The sequence below is a fragment of the Leiobunum rupestre genome, chromosome 4, assembly GCF_980474605.1.
Source record: "Leiobunum rupestre chromosome 4, qqLeiRupe1.1.hap1, whole genome shotgun sequence".
In the NCBI taxonomy this organism is placed as follows: domain Eukaryota; kingdom Metazoa; phylum Arthropoda; class Arachnida; order Opiliones; family Sclerosomatidae; genus Leiobunum; species Leiobunum rupestre.
This window is the reverse complement of record NC_143387.1, coordinates 23,720,305-23,735,654: the sequence shown is the minus strand read 5'-3', so window position 1 is coordinate 23,735,654 and position 15,350 is coordinate 23,720,305. Positions and strand designations below refer to the sequence as shown.

Sequence of the window (15,350 nt, the reverse complement as noted above, 5' to 3'; positions counted from 1 at the left end):
TCGTTTAGAAACATTTTTAGAGCTACAGGCATGATCCATTATTGTTTTAAAACCATATAACGCAAAAATATCTGGTATCTTGAAAACCGCGAGTCAAAAACAACGGCGCAATTTTCACTAAAACTTTACGTTTTAACTATATGTCGGTAGCCCTGCCAGCTCCATGGAGGCCATTTTTTCAAACTTCCGCCAGGAACTCAGTAAGAGCCTGCGTTACGTTCAAGGAGCTTGATTTCCAATCTAGGGTACGTAATTATATTATCTTTGGTATAAACACGGCCAACTTAGATCCACTGCTACTCGCACTAGAAGGCCCCCCAGCTTTAATTTCCTCCCATGTTAACGACCGTATGAGGAAAAGCCGATTTACGCGGGAAAATTCCGCTTGGCACGCTAGGAACCGGGACAACCCTTCTAATGTTATCCTACGGGGAAAATTTTTCGAAACAGTCCCACTTTTAGGAACCTTTTCCCTTATCTTTGTAATATTGTTCAACGCTGAGATTTTAATATGATTTGAAGTAAGGTTTTAGCTTTATTTTAAGACTATGTTTGTAATTTTCCCATCTTTGGTTCGCGTACAATCTTCTTTTAAAATCGACCAAAATTTTATGGCGAGGAATTGACTCCGTATCGAAAATAAGCCTCGGCGACATCTTACGCGCCTGATTGAAAACTAAACATAAATTCCACTAGTAAGTATTTCAAACTCTGTATTAAATTTTAAAAACTTGTCTTATATTAAATTTCATAGTTTTACAAATTGAATTTAATTTCTTGTAACAAATTTCACGTGAAATATAAAAGTGTTTTAGATAAAATTTAAAGTTTCAAAACTTTTCGAATAACTGGTTTGTATTGTAGGTGTTTAACTTTTTAAATTTTTTTATAAATATTGTGTATCAAATGGTCCAGAAGAGGAGGAACTAAGCGATTCATAATGGTTTTATCCAATTTCTCAGTGTGTTGTTGCTTGTTACTATCACAAATTAATACAAAACACTGTATTAGCTTAGGTTGTATCAGAGACAGCAAACTTTAACCATTTGAAATAATGTTTTGAACAGTTTAATAATAATAAAACGTAAAAATTTAAGTAATAAAATATTAACTAAAGTAAAAAATAGAACCCAAGTTGTATTATCAGATAATCTTAGATATTTTATTTTGTGTTCTTAGCTTTACATTTTTTAATCTCGCGCCGCGCAAGATGACGCCAAGGCTTATTTTCGATACGGAGTCAATTCCTCGCCATAAAATTTTGGTCGATTTTAAAAGAAGATTGTACGCGAACCAAAGATCGGAAAATTACAAACATAGTCTTAATATAAAGCTAAAACCTTACTTCAAATCATATTAAAATCTCAGCGTTGAACAATATTGCAAAGATAAGGGAAAAGGTTCCTAAAAGTGGGACTGTTTCGAAAAATTTTCCCCGTAGGATAACATTAGAAGGGTTGTCCCGGTTCCTAGCGTGCCAAGCGGAATTTTCCCGCGTAAATCGGCTTTTCCTCATACGGTCGTTAACATGGGAGGAAATTAAAGCTGGGGGGCCTTCTAGTGCGAGTAGCAGTGGATCTAAGTTGGCCGTGGCACGGCCAACTTTGATTTCGCGCTGCCGCGCTATAGCGGCCATAACAAAATTTTCAAATCCCATGTAAATAAGCGAAAGAAAATTGTCCCGCTAGGGCGCTACGTCTCCTCACAAAATATGTAAATTTTATTACAGGCAAAGGCGGGGGACTCGAATTAAATCCGGAAAAAACGTTTTCTCTCGTAATAACATAATTTTTTCGGAAAAAACACGTTGGCATAAATGAAATGAAAATAACATGTTTTAGAATTATGTTCGGGTAAAATTGCCAGATAAACTAAACTAATTAAAGGAAATGTGTTTTTTAGTCAAAGAGGGGAGAATTTCATATAGAGACGCCTAATTGATACAAGGCGCCATTTTTGAAAATCGGGCTTAGAAACGTCTCGGTAATTTTTGATTTATTGTTATTAATAATAAAACGTATATAAATATGAAACCATACCGTCTTGTACCTCAAATACAAAAAATATGACAGATTTGTCTTTTCACGAGTTCCCAAGCAATGAAAATCTTCGGTTATTATGGTTAAAAATCATTAAATGAAAAGATTTTCAAATGAATGAAAATGGTAAAGATGTAGTCTACATTTCAAGGACGACGATTATATTTCAGGTTTGTATCTTTATTTAAAAAAATATTTATCAGTCATGTTGAAAGTGCTAGTGCAAGTTCTTCAGGAAAAAATATTTCTGAGGTGGCTGAAGATGAAATCGAAAAAGAAATTGTAGAAATATAAAACCTCGATAAAAGTCACCATAAATAACTTGCAATCAAAAATTTATCGTCAACACCTAAAATTACAGGTTAATTAAAGGTTACCAATTTTCAAGGAAAAATGGTTTCCTCAAGCTCCCATCAAAGATGACACTGAAAAATTAATGGTGAAACGGGAGTTACAAAAGCCATCTCCTTGGTGTGATACAAGACCTTCTAAATTGTCCGACAATCAAATTCCTGAAGACTATAAAAATATTTTAGATGCCCTTTTGATCACTCCTGAAACTCAATGTTCTACCTTAAAATTAGCCTGTGAAGCATACTTAGCTGGGTATGTTTTGAGGGAATTACAAAAGAAGGAATTTTGTGGCTGCTGCGTTGTAAACATTTCCCAGCCATGTCACAGCTCTCCACTATTGGATTTGATTAAAAACCAAGATAGAGGAAATCTTAAATATCCAAGTCGTCCATTCATATTAATTGTATCAAGAATAGTCACCTTTGTGCAACATTTGCGGGTCTCAAGGTGTTTACGATGAACTTGAGAAATGCATTTTGCCAAAGCACGAACTCTGTCCACTATTTTATAGTTGTGATCCAGAACCTGCCAAATTAATTGCAGGAATAGTCTGTCAGAAAATAGTCCCTCCAGTTATGGATAACATAACGCGCACAATTTCTGCTAAGCATGAAAAAGTAAAAGAGCTTGTATATAATCCAATATCTAGAAAAGAATACAAACTTCAGTAACATTTACTTTGTTATTCAAAGATTCACTTTACAACTATACTAAAAATATATCTATTTAATATCAAGAATAATTATCAACAACATTATTTTAAAGATGTAGGTAAATAATTGCCTAATTTAAAATATTTGAATTATTGGTTTTATTAAAAATACTATTCATAATTACGCATTACCGTGATAAGGTGTTGACCACATCTGGCGGAGCAGAGCCGGAGATACACATTTTTATTTTTATTGTCGTAGAATATAAATAGAGTATTAAAAATATTTCGAAGCTAAATTATAATTTAAATATAACTAAAATATTAATTTACTCTTTCGTTAATAAAATAAAAATATAAAAACTGGGAAAAAACGACTTTTTCTTTGAAGAATAACAGCTGATTGCACTGGAAGGCGGCAATAAAAAGAGAAAATATGTGAGGAGTTCTAGCGCTACTTCTCCCTGGCGGGAAAAATCTTATTTTGCAAAAACACGGCGATTGTTATGGCCGCTATAGCGCGGCAGCGCGAAATCAAAGTTGGCCGTGGCCGTGGTATAAATAAATACATTCTTGCACTCTATTTCGCCTAAAATTAAATGGCCGACTTTAGCTCGTCGCTAACGCGGTTTTTTTTAAATCTTTAAAGTAACTTATGTTTAATTAAAGTTGAAGAATGGCTCAAAACTGCGCAAATCGTGTAAGAGTACATACTCAAAAGAAAACATATCTTTTCACAGGTTAGTGTTAGAAATAGTTTTCTATTTACCATAATTTCCAATCGCTAAGAACGCACTAGAAAACGCGTTTCTTTCAAATCATAGAAAGCTAGTTTTTTAAATAAAAAATGAAGAATGGTTCAAAATTCCGTAATTAAATATTTTAGGAGTAATTACTCAAACAAAAACATATCTTTTCACAGGTTACTGTTAGAAATAGTTGTTTTACGAGCAATGGTTATGGGGGAACCCGGTGCACAGTAATGGTTTATCGCGAATATCTACGTTAGTATTTTATGTACGGCTATAAACCCAAGTATGAACATTAGGGTCCGGCTATTTCCCACAAAAAAATGTTCTATGAACATTTTACATACGACCAATCGTTGTGCTGTATTCGCGGTTTTAACGTTGTACCCGAAACGCGTCTTACAATTTTGCGCCTTCGTTGACTTAAAACGCATCCGCCGCTCTTCATGTAACCGCGTTTAAAATTTACCACCCAGCTAACTCTTGTTATTTTTGCAATAAATCGCTTGAAAATTAAGCTATTGTGAAGGTTGTGTGAGATAAAATGATGGGAAAGTCGGAATAATGGGTCACTTCAATTTAAGTTCATATTGACTGCCGTGAGGAATAAATCCAAAAGACCAGTATCAATGCTTTGAAAAGAAAACACGACACCGATGAGACTGTTCGACATGTAGAACGCGAGCCAAATGATATAAGAAATATTCAACATACAAATTTTCCCGTTTATATGAATTTAAATGTAATATAAAATCGTCTTGAAAAACCGTTTATTGCTTTATAACATTAAACAAGTTGGCAAGCCAAAATATACCTCTCCTCGGAAGAATTGTCCCTAGTGGTATTAATTTCTCGAGATAACCCTTAAAGATATATCTCCGCAATTTAGAGTTATTTGTTAAAAATATTAACCCATTTCTATCCCGCCCGGTATAAAATTTTTATTATAATTAAAATAATTGAGACGAAACGACCAATTTTAATTTATTCAGAATATCATAAGTTAAGTAGTTACAACAGTAAGTTAGACGTACTATAACAATGCACAATTGAATTAAACCCTTTTACAGAACAAGTTTATCAGTTAAATATAATACGAAGCAAATTTTAATGAAATATCTACAGAGGCTTTTTGGAATTACTCGCTTACGAAATACTTGCCGCATCTTTAACGCTCATTTTATTTCAACACTCGCCCTTGATGAAGATACCGTAGATATCTGGTAGTGGACGACTCGTTCACTTCCTGTTGACGTTGTGACGCATACCACATGAAAAAGACCAATGCCGTCCAATTTCCAATATCATATAATGACTCGCACACCCAAGAAATCATTGACTGCGTTAGAAATCGTAGATATCCAAATATCCACACCAAATGTATTTACAAGAAGCAAAAACCTTACCATCAACAAAGCACAGAGAGCCACTTGACTAACCGCCAGCTTTTAAAGCAATTAACGTTAAATTATCTCCTTTGAATTAACAGAACTATATATAGGTCGTTAAGAAAGTGGACCACCCACAGGGTCTACCCTTTAACCCTCTAATCTCGGCTGACTGCGCTAAAACAAGATTTAACCTTTAAAAAATACCAGATTAGGCCTTCATAAATTCATTAATAAAAAAAGACTTTATTACCTATTATGCTTACGATGTCTGTCTTAATTTCAGTGAATCTAAGCAGCTATCGGTGGTTCTGTGGTAGAGCGCTCGACTGCCAAGCCGAATGGTCTGGGTTCGAAACCTGGGTGGCGCATTTGTTTTTAATCAATAGAGAAACGCTAAATTAGAATTTCTTCGATGCAATAATTTCAATTTCAATTCTATTTCAATTAAACCAAAATTTCGTACTCTATTAAATACGCTTCCGATAAAGCTGAAGGTCTAATTTTCAATAAGGCGTAACAAGTGTCGGTGGTTCTGTGGTAGAACGTCCGCCTGTCAATCAGGAGGTCTCGGGTTCAAATCCCGCCCGATGCGATCGCAAATTGATACTAAGACGAATACCGTGTACAACTGGTGGAAACCCTGCCATTGGACGTTGAGAGGTAGCATTACACTCAGCACTCGGTCCGTCCCAAAGTCATTAAGAAGACGTTGGAGAGAAAACGCCCATATAAACACAACAGACTCAACATGCACATCCATCAGAACACAAACACAACAAATTCAACACTCACAACCTACGCATAAACATTACAAAAACGTAATACACCAAACCGTCACGACGGTGAGCGAAAAAACACCATCCAAACCAAACCGCAAATGCATCCGTTAACGCTCACCGTCGCACGGTGGTTTTGCCAACCCTTTGAGAAACTGCGTACGCAGTGATTACACTTTGCACCGAAAATGCGAACGCGTTCGCAGTCCTGACAGACAGACACACCCACAGACCCACCCACAGACCCACCCACAGACAGACACGGTCGTTGTATAACCCCTCCTAGGGGACTTTGTCCCCTCGGAGAGGTAAAAATAATATTAATTAAAATTATTAACATTAATAATATCGAATAATATAATAAGTTTGCGTTGTCAACGTGCGTATTAGAAAGCAAAATGAGATTTTAGAAAGTAGGTTGTAATTCGGAACGATATTAATACTTTTCGCGAATTTGGTCATCAGTGAATTATAAATATAACTTGAAATAAGTTTCAAGGTTTATTTAAAAGCTAGTTTCATAACTTTTCATCCATTGGTTCGTTCGGAATTATTCTTTAAAGTAGACGAAAATTTTAAGGCGGTGAATCCTTGGATCAATAATAAAAGCTAACGCTTAGCTTTTATTATTCATCCAAGGTGTAAGGCGGTAGCTGCAGCAGCTGTTCAATATGGAAAAAGTAGATGAATTAAAAACCTTTTCAACTAATCTTACCAGACCGTTTATGTATGAAATAACAGAGAATCAGAAAATATACCAATTACTTAATGGAGCTACTTAAGATATATGAAACCCAGATAAAAATATTTAGGCCTGCAGTAGCAAAGAATATGGGAAGACCAAAGAAACAGAAGGCTACGGAAGAAGAAGAAACTGAAATAAACCACAATAAAATAACTAGTAGAAATAAGCAATAGAAATGAGGATTTCGTTTACGAGTAAGGCTACCTTTATGTTACTATTCAGATTTATATTTCAAATAAAACAAGTACAATTATTTTAACAAAATAATACAAATATTTATCTAAAAGATACAGGCGGCCGTTTTAGTAGGGGGGAAAAGGGGGTAATTAAAAAATTTCAAGCAAAATCAAGCAGAAATTTTCGCCACGTAGTGTTGACTAAGTCGGAATTCGGAAATAACTGGCGGTTATAATTCGAAAATCCTGCAATGTTTGGCCCTTCATTTTATACACTTATGTTTATACTAATTACTTTAATAACCACAATCAATATGATAGCTGTGAATAAATATTCCAGGATATATGCTACGACGACCACGTTTATTATTTTTGAACTGTCCCTAAAAAATTTGCTCCCAAAATGACGTAGTTCCGCGATCGCGCGTTTTTTTCGGGTGTTAGCGCTTTTTCACAGGTTTTTCGCATAGAGTCATGTCCTGTATTTATCATTATTTGGCCTATGATTAGAGCCGTACCTTTAGCCTAAGGCTGTGCTTTTCGTTGGCTGGCGTACGACAGTAACGCCATCTCCACCGCGTCTACCCATTAGTTTATAATATTGTTCCAAACTATACACTTATGGTCTAACCAGAATTAGATTAGAGGAAGTTATCATAGAGCCCATTGTGGGCGCATTTGACTTACCAGAAAGAGAGAGAGGGGGAAGACTAGGCGGGATGACAATTTTGGCCCCCCTATCACGGGAGTAAGACCGAGATTCGTACCTGGTGGAAATTTATCGAAACACAGGAAAATGGCAGCCGATATCAACGGGGGCGCATTCGAAAAAAAAGTTGCTCCTCTGGTGAAAACAAAGACTATATACAGTCTTTGGGTGAAAACGCTCGTTCTTTCCTTCCTTCTCTTGCGCAGACGCGAGTGATGTCACTGGCTGTCGCTTTCTATTTAGGGAGACCTTTTCGGTTTACCGGTATTTGTCTGTCACCTCCGTAGTCACGTAGCAGTCGTATATATTAGACCGTTATTTGGGAAAATTTTAAAAGTTTAATTTTTTAATTAGAATAGATTAAACATAGCATACATACAATATTTAGCTTTGTCTTAAAAATTCTGAGACCTATTTTAAATAGTTTGGACCATTTAAATTAAAAATAAAAACATTTTATGTTGCCAACACCATGTGTTGAAAAGGTTACCATGGAAATGAAATCAAGTGATCGCGAGGCACGAACTAAACTTGACATGGGCAAAGCCAGAAATGCGCGAGGAATTCTCACTAATTTCCGTTTCCCATCAGTAAAGTTGATGTCGCGTATTTCGTCACGGAGTTGTAAGTGACGTAATTTACGTCATATCCCGTGAACAAGGTTTCATTAGCGAAAATGCTTTTATGCCATACTTATGAGTGATTATGTTACATATGTACTCAGGTATAAATAAATAAATACATTCTTGCTATTAATTATTAAATATATAATTAAAACACTAATAATTATTAAATATATAATTAAAACACTAATAATTATTAAATATATAATTAAAACACTAATAATTATTAAATATATAATTAAAACACTAATAATTATTAAATATATAATTAAAACACTAATAATTATTAAATATATAATTAAAACACTAATAATTATTAAATATATAATTAAAACACTAATAATTATTAAATATATAATTAAAACACTAATAATTATTAAATATATAATTAAAACACTAATAATTATTAAATATATAATTAAAACACTAATAATTATTAAATATATAATTGAAACACTAATAATTATTAAATATATAATTAAAACACTAATAATTATTAAATATATAATTAAAACACTAATAATTATTAAATATATAATTAAAACACTAATAATTATTAAATATATAATTAAAACACTAATAATTATTAAATATATAATTAAAACACTAATAATTATTAAATATATAATTAAAACACTAATAATTATTAAATATATAATTAAAACACTAATAATTATTAAATATATAATTAAAACACTAATAATTATTAAATATATAATTAAAACACTAATAATTATTAAATATATAATCAAGAATGTATTTATTTATACCTAGGGAGAATGTCTATGTCGAGACGGTTTTTAGCCTTTCTCTCAATCCACCCGTTGGTCCCCCCAGTACGCTCCTCCGCTTAAAATAAAATGAATAGTCCCGGTATTTCATTGGCTGCTTAAAATTTACGTCACCTAACGCGATGGTAATAAAACGTCGGTGACGTTTTGTCTTTCCCACCGCGCGAGACGGGGGAAAGGCGTTCAACGTGCCCGGCGATTGTCGCAACATAATTATTCTTCCTAAATATAAATAAATACATTCTTGATATAATTAAAACTATAATAATTATTAAATATATAATTAAAACACTAATAGTTATTAAATATATAATTAAAACACTAATAATTATTAATTATAAAAATAAAACACTATTAATAATTAAATATATAAATAAAACACTAATAATTATGAAATTTATAAATAAAACACTAATAATTATGAAATTTATAAATAAAACACTAATAATTATGAAATTTATAAATAAAACACTATTAATTATTAAATATACGAAGGAAGAAGAAACGAAGACTGAAACTGTTCCTTTTTCGAAAAACTTTCTTGGGGCTAACAATAGTGGCAGATGTATATCTATTGAAATCAGTGACAAAGAACTTTTACATTTCTTAAATTCCGCTGTCAAGTGACCAGTGCTAGAAGTATCAAGAGCACCATTGTAAAGGAATCCCACCTGCCAACAGGTTTTAGCCTCAGTGCGCAGGACTGTCAAAGATTCAAATTCTTTTAAAAAAGGAACAGGGACGACTTGTTGTCTGTCATCCAGTGACGTTTCTTTCGGGGAATAAATCGATGTCTTTCCCCTTTTCTCTCCTTCACGAGATTTTATATTTTCTCGTTTGAAAAGGGGCTTTATGCGCCAACCTAATTGTAAGCCAATTGAGAAAAATGGCAATGGACAATTTCGCTCCTTTGATCAAGCTTAAAGGGATCCATCACTCACAACAGGGGGAGGCACAGGGGTAACATAAAATCCAGACTTGCAGTGTGCTTCAAAACCAATTTTTTTGTGACCCCTTTGCCTTCCCCTGTTGTGAGTGAGGGATCCCCTTAACAACATGTTTCAATTGGAAAAACCTCGGTCGAAAGCCAAATCCCATAGAAGAAGTGCGATGCCCTTTGACCAAATTTTGAAATAGTGATTAATTTTCATAAAATATAGTAAACTTAATAAAAATATTGATTAACTTTGATAAAATCGATATATTAGAACACGTTTTAATCAATTTTTGACAATATGATCAAAATGGATAAAAATAGATATAATAATAAATATAATTCCATTGCAAAAATATTGTGCAAATACCATTTGATAGTTGAGTCAAATGGTATATTTATTCACTTTGTTCTATAAATCTATTAATGTTTCTTAAGTTCCGCGCCACACAAAATGGAAAATTCCTTACCGAAAAAAAAATGGGATTTTGAAAATAATTATAAATTTTTTCAATTTTATGAAAATGGATAAAAATGCAATTGATTTGATAGAAAATGAATAAAAATGGATTTTATTGATAAAAAATCTTAAATGTGATAAAAATCAATTGTGTTTATCAAATTGATAGAATGAGACAAAGAATTTAGACCCCAGGAATGGAAACTGCAGCTCCACCTAGTATAATTTGCTTGTCCCTAGCCTCCAAAGGCATACCTAGGTTGACAGGCTTATTTCCGGTTCTATTGACTCGCCTAGCCGGAAGCTCTCCCGTCAACTCGAAACCGAGACATTAACGGTTTTTCTTTCCACTCCTGGGGTCTAAATTCTTTGAATGAGATAACAAAACCAACTTGAAAAAATAAATTCATGTACATTTTGAAAAATTATTTTTTATGTCTCTATTTACGAAGATAATGAGTAAGCTTATGTAAAAACCCAAAATTGTGTAATTTCGTTTTGATGTAATTGAACGAAAATTTTAAGACTTCAAAATACATATATTTCTCAAAAAAATGGCAATGAATCACTTTATGTGGTATTTAAATAAAATGCATGTGGTAATCATAATAAAAACAACCATAGCACAAAATATATCTGCAATTTATTATTATATTTTATAAAATTATTAAATTTTATAGCCTCAAGCCATTTCTTTACTAAAGTCGGTCTTTTAATTGGGAATCTAAATATTCAATCATTGCTTCAGATAAATCCCTTCTATTCCTTATTTCTTTTTATACACTTACTTATGCCATGGGCCAATAAAAGGTTTATTTTATTGGACCATGCTTATGCATTGAATATTTTGGTTTCTACCGGTATTAACACAAACTGTTAACTAAAACATTTCGACCCATTATGGTGTTTATTAAACAATTACAATAGCTTATTAAACAATTTATTGGAGTTTTAAATCCAATGTTAATCAGCAGAGCTACCCTACACTAACTAACTAATGAAACTAGTAAGAAATCATAACGTAGTAATTTAAAATGACAAACGTTTATTAAGAATGAATACTTTACAAGATGAACGACATATTAGGAGTGACGATAATAATAAACGCTGCAAGCGAATATATATACACATAAGGTTAAAAAATAGTAATATAAGATTAGTGATTAAAAATATATCTTATTTACAATAAACATTTTTAACCTATTAAAAAAAACTAAACGAGAAAAGCCGATAACGCTTTTTATCTTCAACACTCGCCCTCGTTGACGACTTTCTCGTAAACTGAGATTCTGACGGTGGCGGGTGAAGATTTCTTTAGGTAGTGGCTTAGTGAAAATGTCGGCCAGCTGTTCTTCACTCGGGACATACATAACGTCGATGACGCCCTCTTCGACCAGTTCACGAATGTAGTACTGACGAATACTGATATGTTTCGTTCGGCGATGAAACTCAGGATTTCTGATGAGTTTAATGGCCCCTGCATTGTCGACTCGGAGTACGGGTACATCATCGTCTACGTTGAGACCCATGAAAGACTTGATTCGTTCAATCCAGACGACATCTTTCGCCGCTTCAGTGGCAGCTACCAGTTCAGCCTCCGTGGTTGACAAAGCAACAGATTGTTGCTTTCTGCTCGCCCAAGTAACTGGAGTTGAGCCAATTAGGCATACGATCCCAGACGTTGAACGTCTTGTTTTCTCAGAACCACCGTAATCAGCGTCGCTGTAGGGGATGGTTGTCATGGAATTCTCGGACTTGAATAAGAGACCCAGTGACTTGGTCCCTCTGAGATAACGAAAAATTCGTTTAACTCCATTCCAGTCAGCGACCTTTGGATTCGCCATTGCTTGGGACGCTCGATTGACTGCGTATTCGATGTCAGGTCGTGTTCCTGTCGCTGCGTATCTGAGACTTCCAATGGCCGAGGCATATATGGTCGTTGACTCGAAACTCTCCTGACTTTGGTTGGTCGTGTCTGGACTGCCGATAGGAGTGCTCACTGGTTTACAGTCTTGCATGTTGAACCTTTCAAGAACCTTCTCGATGTAGGCGCTTTGGTGTAAGAATACGGAGCCGTCGCTTAACTGATCGATTTTAAGTCCAAGATACGTTGACGCTTTTCCGGTTATGATTTCGAATTCATCGCTGAAGTCGTGAAGAAAGTCATCAACCAATCCATCATCGACGTAGAGGATCAAGACCAAGAAAACGTCATTGGTTGAGTAAATATATAGACAGTGATCTCCATCAGCACTCTTGAAGCCATGGTTCTGAAGCGATTTGTCAATTCGTTCATTCCAACATTGTGGAGACTGTTTAAGACCGTAGAGACTTTTCTTTAACTTCCAGACTTGTCCACTACTATTGTCGAAACCTTCAGGTTGACGCAGATAAATTTCTTCGGATAGCTTCCCATGAAGGAATGCGGCCTTTACGTCGAATTGCCTGAGGTTGAGATTTTCTGGGCAACTAGGTTGAGAAAGATTCGTAGTGTCTCGAATCGGGCAACTGGAGCGAAAGTCTCATTGAAGTCGATTCCCTCTCGTTGCGTAAAGCCTTTTGCGACAAGCCGGGCTTTGTGCTTGACGATCGTCCCATCTTCATCATTCTTTGTACGAAAGACCCAACGATTTCCGATTATCTTGCGACCAGGTGGAGGATCAACCATTTCGTAGACGTCGTGTCTTTTCATTGCCGAAAGTTCATCTACCATCGCTTTCTCCCACTCGGCGGATTCGTTGCTTGAACGTGCTTCTCGTGCCGTTTGTGGTAACATGTCGCAGATGAGGAATGCTTTATTTGCTAGCTGGCACCTCTGACATGGTTCGACTTTCCTTAGTGTTGAACGATCTCTAAGGACTGGACCGCTCTTCTCAGGTTGATTGTCCCGAACATTGTCAGGAAGAGACACTGTTGCCTCATTAGGTGTGGTGACCTTATCTTCTGAAAAACCGGCAGCTATGATGGGCATGTTGGTGATGGGCTCGTCTTCTGAGAAACTGGCCGCTCTGGTTGGTATGTCTCTCAGTACGTCGATGACTGTGACGGGTCCGTCTATGCAGACCGTATCTTCGGTTGACTGCTCGCCCTGGTTACGAACTTCAGGAGAGTACTCCATGACATATTGCTCTGGATCAAACTTGACATCTCTTGATCTGAGTACGTTATCGAGCTCCGGAACGTAAATTCGGTAACCGTCAGCGTCATCTTCATAGCCGACGAGGAGACCCTTGTATGCTTTCTTTCCAAGTTTCTTCCGTTTCACCTTTGGAACGTGAACGAAGTAATCAGTGCCGAAGACCCTTAGATGCTTGATTGACGGATTTGGCTTTCCCGTCCAAAGTTCGTATGGCGTCTTCCCAGTAATGCATGTTGGAGCCGATCGATTCAGAATATAGACGGCCGTATTCACCGCTTCTGCCCAGAGCTTGGGTGGTAGATCTGTCCTGGAATGCAACATGGCACGGACTGACTCCATGATTGTGCGGTTCTCTCGTTCAGCGACTCCGTTCTGTTCGGGCGTGTACGGCATGGACGTGCGATGTTTTAGACCTTCTTGAGAGGACCATTGATGAAACTCTGCGTTGACATATTCTGTTCCGTTGTCGGTGATCAGCTCTTGAACTGGGTAATTCCGGGTTCGGCAAAGAGCAAGAAAATCCTTGAAATAGTCGGTGACCTCGGATTTCTTCGTTAGGAAGTAGACGGCTCGTATACTGGAATACTCGTCTTTGAACAGGAGGTAATACCTCTTCCCCTTCATGGACGGTGTCGGTGACGGTCCCAAGAGATCGGAGTGAATCCTTTCACCCGGCTTTGTAGCCTTCTCCAAACGAGTACCGAAGCTGTGCCTCGACATTTTTCCATAGATGCATCCTTCGCAAAGCTTGCTTGAGGTTTGGTTTTGGACTTCATATCCAAGTCTTCGCAACGTAGCTGCAACGTGCCGTTTATCCTGATGACCCAGCCTCTCATGCCAGACTTGAAGATCTTCGACTCTGTCATTTCTAGGATCGGCTGCTATGTGAGCGGAACGTTGTGGTTTCTCGACCTTGGCGTCCAAACGGTAAAGATCCTCAACTTTGCCAGGCAAGCAAAGGATTTTCTTCCCTCCAATGTTTTCATAGACCCCACAAGAGGTTGCTGTGACTAGGAACTTAAGGTTCTTGTTCCTCTTCATGACGCTTTTCAATGAAAAAACGCTACAGGCGAAATCGCTAATGTGCCAGACGTTGTGCACAATTTCGTAATAGCGTTTCTTTCCAATACGGAAAAGAAATTTGATATATCCTTCCCCATCGGCGGTCATCAGTGTCTTGTTTCCAATCTGGAGAGTTGCTGGAGTGGTGAACTTGCGGAATGTGAGGAAATTCGTGACGTCGTTCGTAATGTGCTGTGATGCACCCGAATCGAAGTACCAGGCTCCTTCAGAAGAAGAGTTGGCAACTAAGCCATTAGCTGCAATCACGCCTCCGGCTCTGTCACATGGATTCTCTTGGTTGCTGCTACTTCTGGATTTCCTTTTCAGAGCTCGACAGTCTTCGATGACATGACCATACTTGTGGCAATGGAAACATTGTCTTTTGTTTTTCCTGTTCTTCTCGGTTGAAGTATGGGTGTGATGACCCTTGCTATTGCGTTTCACCATCAGACCAGAGGAATCTCTGAAGACGTCTTCCTCTCTGGTAGCTCGGCCAATTAACAGACGTTCCAATTCGGCGACGGTCTGTTTTTCTGTGGGCATTGTGTCCCAGAGCATGCCGAATTCTCTGAATTCTTCCTGAGGTAAAGACTCGAAAATACAGGCGATGAGAATGCAGTCATCGAAGGATATGTCCTTTTCTGAATGTGCCGTTGAGAGAATATCTGCCCAAAGAGAGCACATCTGGGCAATGGGGGTAGCCATGTCGACATCAGGGGACTTCGTCGTGTGCATTAGCTGCGCCAGGAG

General features: G+C 36.4%; 1 long non-coding RNA gene across 1 annotated transcript; it reads right to left on the bottom strand.

The window, feature by feature from the left end:
• Positions 1–2,394: 2,394 nt before the first annotated feature.
• On the bottom strand, positions 2,395–3,261 carry LOC149947217 (uncharacterized). The gene is made up of 4 exons (XR_016480628.1): positions 3,238–3,261; positions 2,814–2,918; positions 2,613–2,727; positions 2,395–2,558 (listed from the first exon to the last, which is right to left on the bottom strand). It is a non-coding gene; the product is annotated as an uncharacterized LOC149947217 (long non-coding RNA).
• Between the last annotated feature and the right edge of the window lie 12,089 nt (positions 3,262–15,350).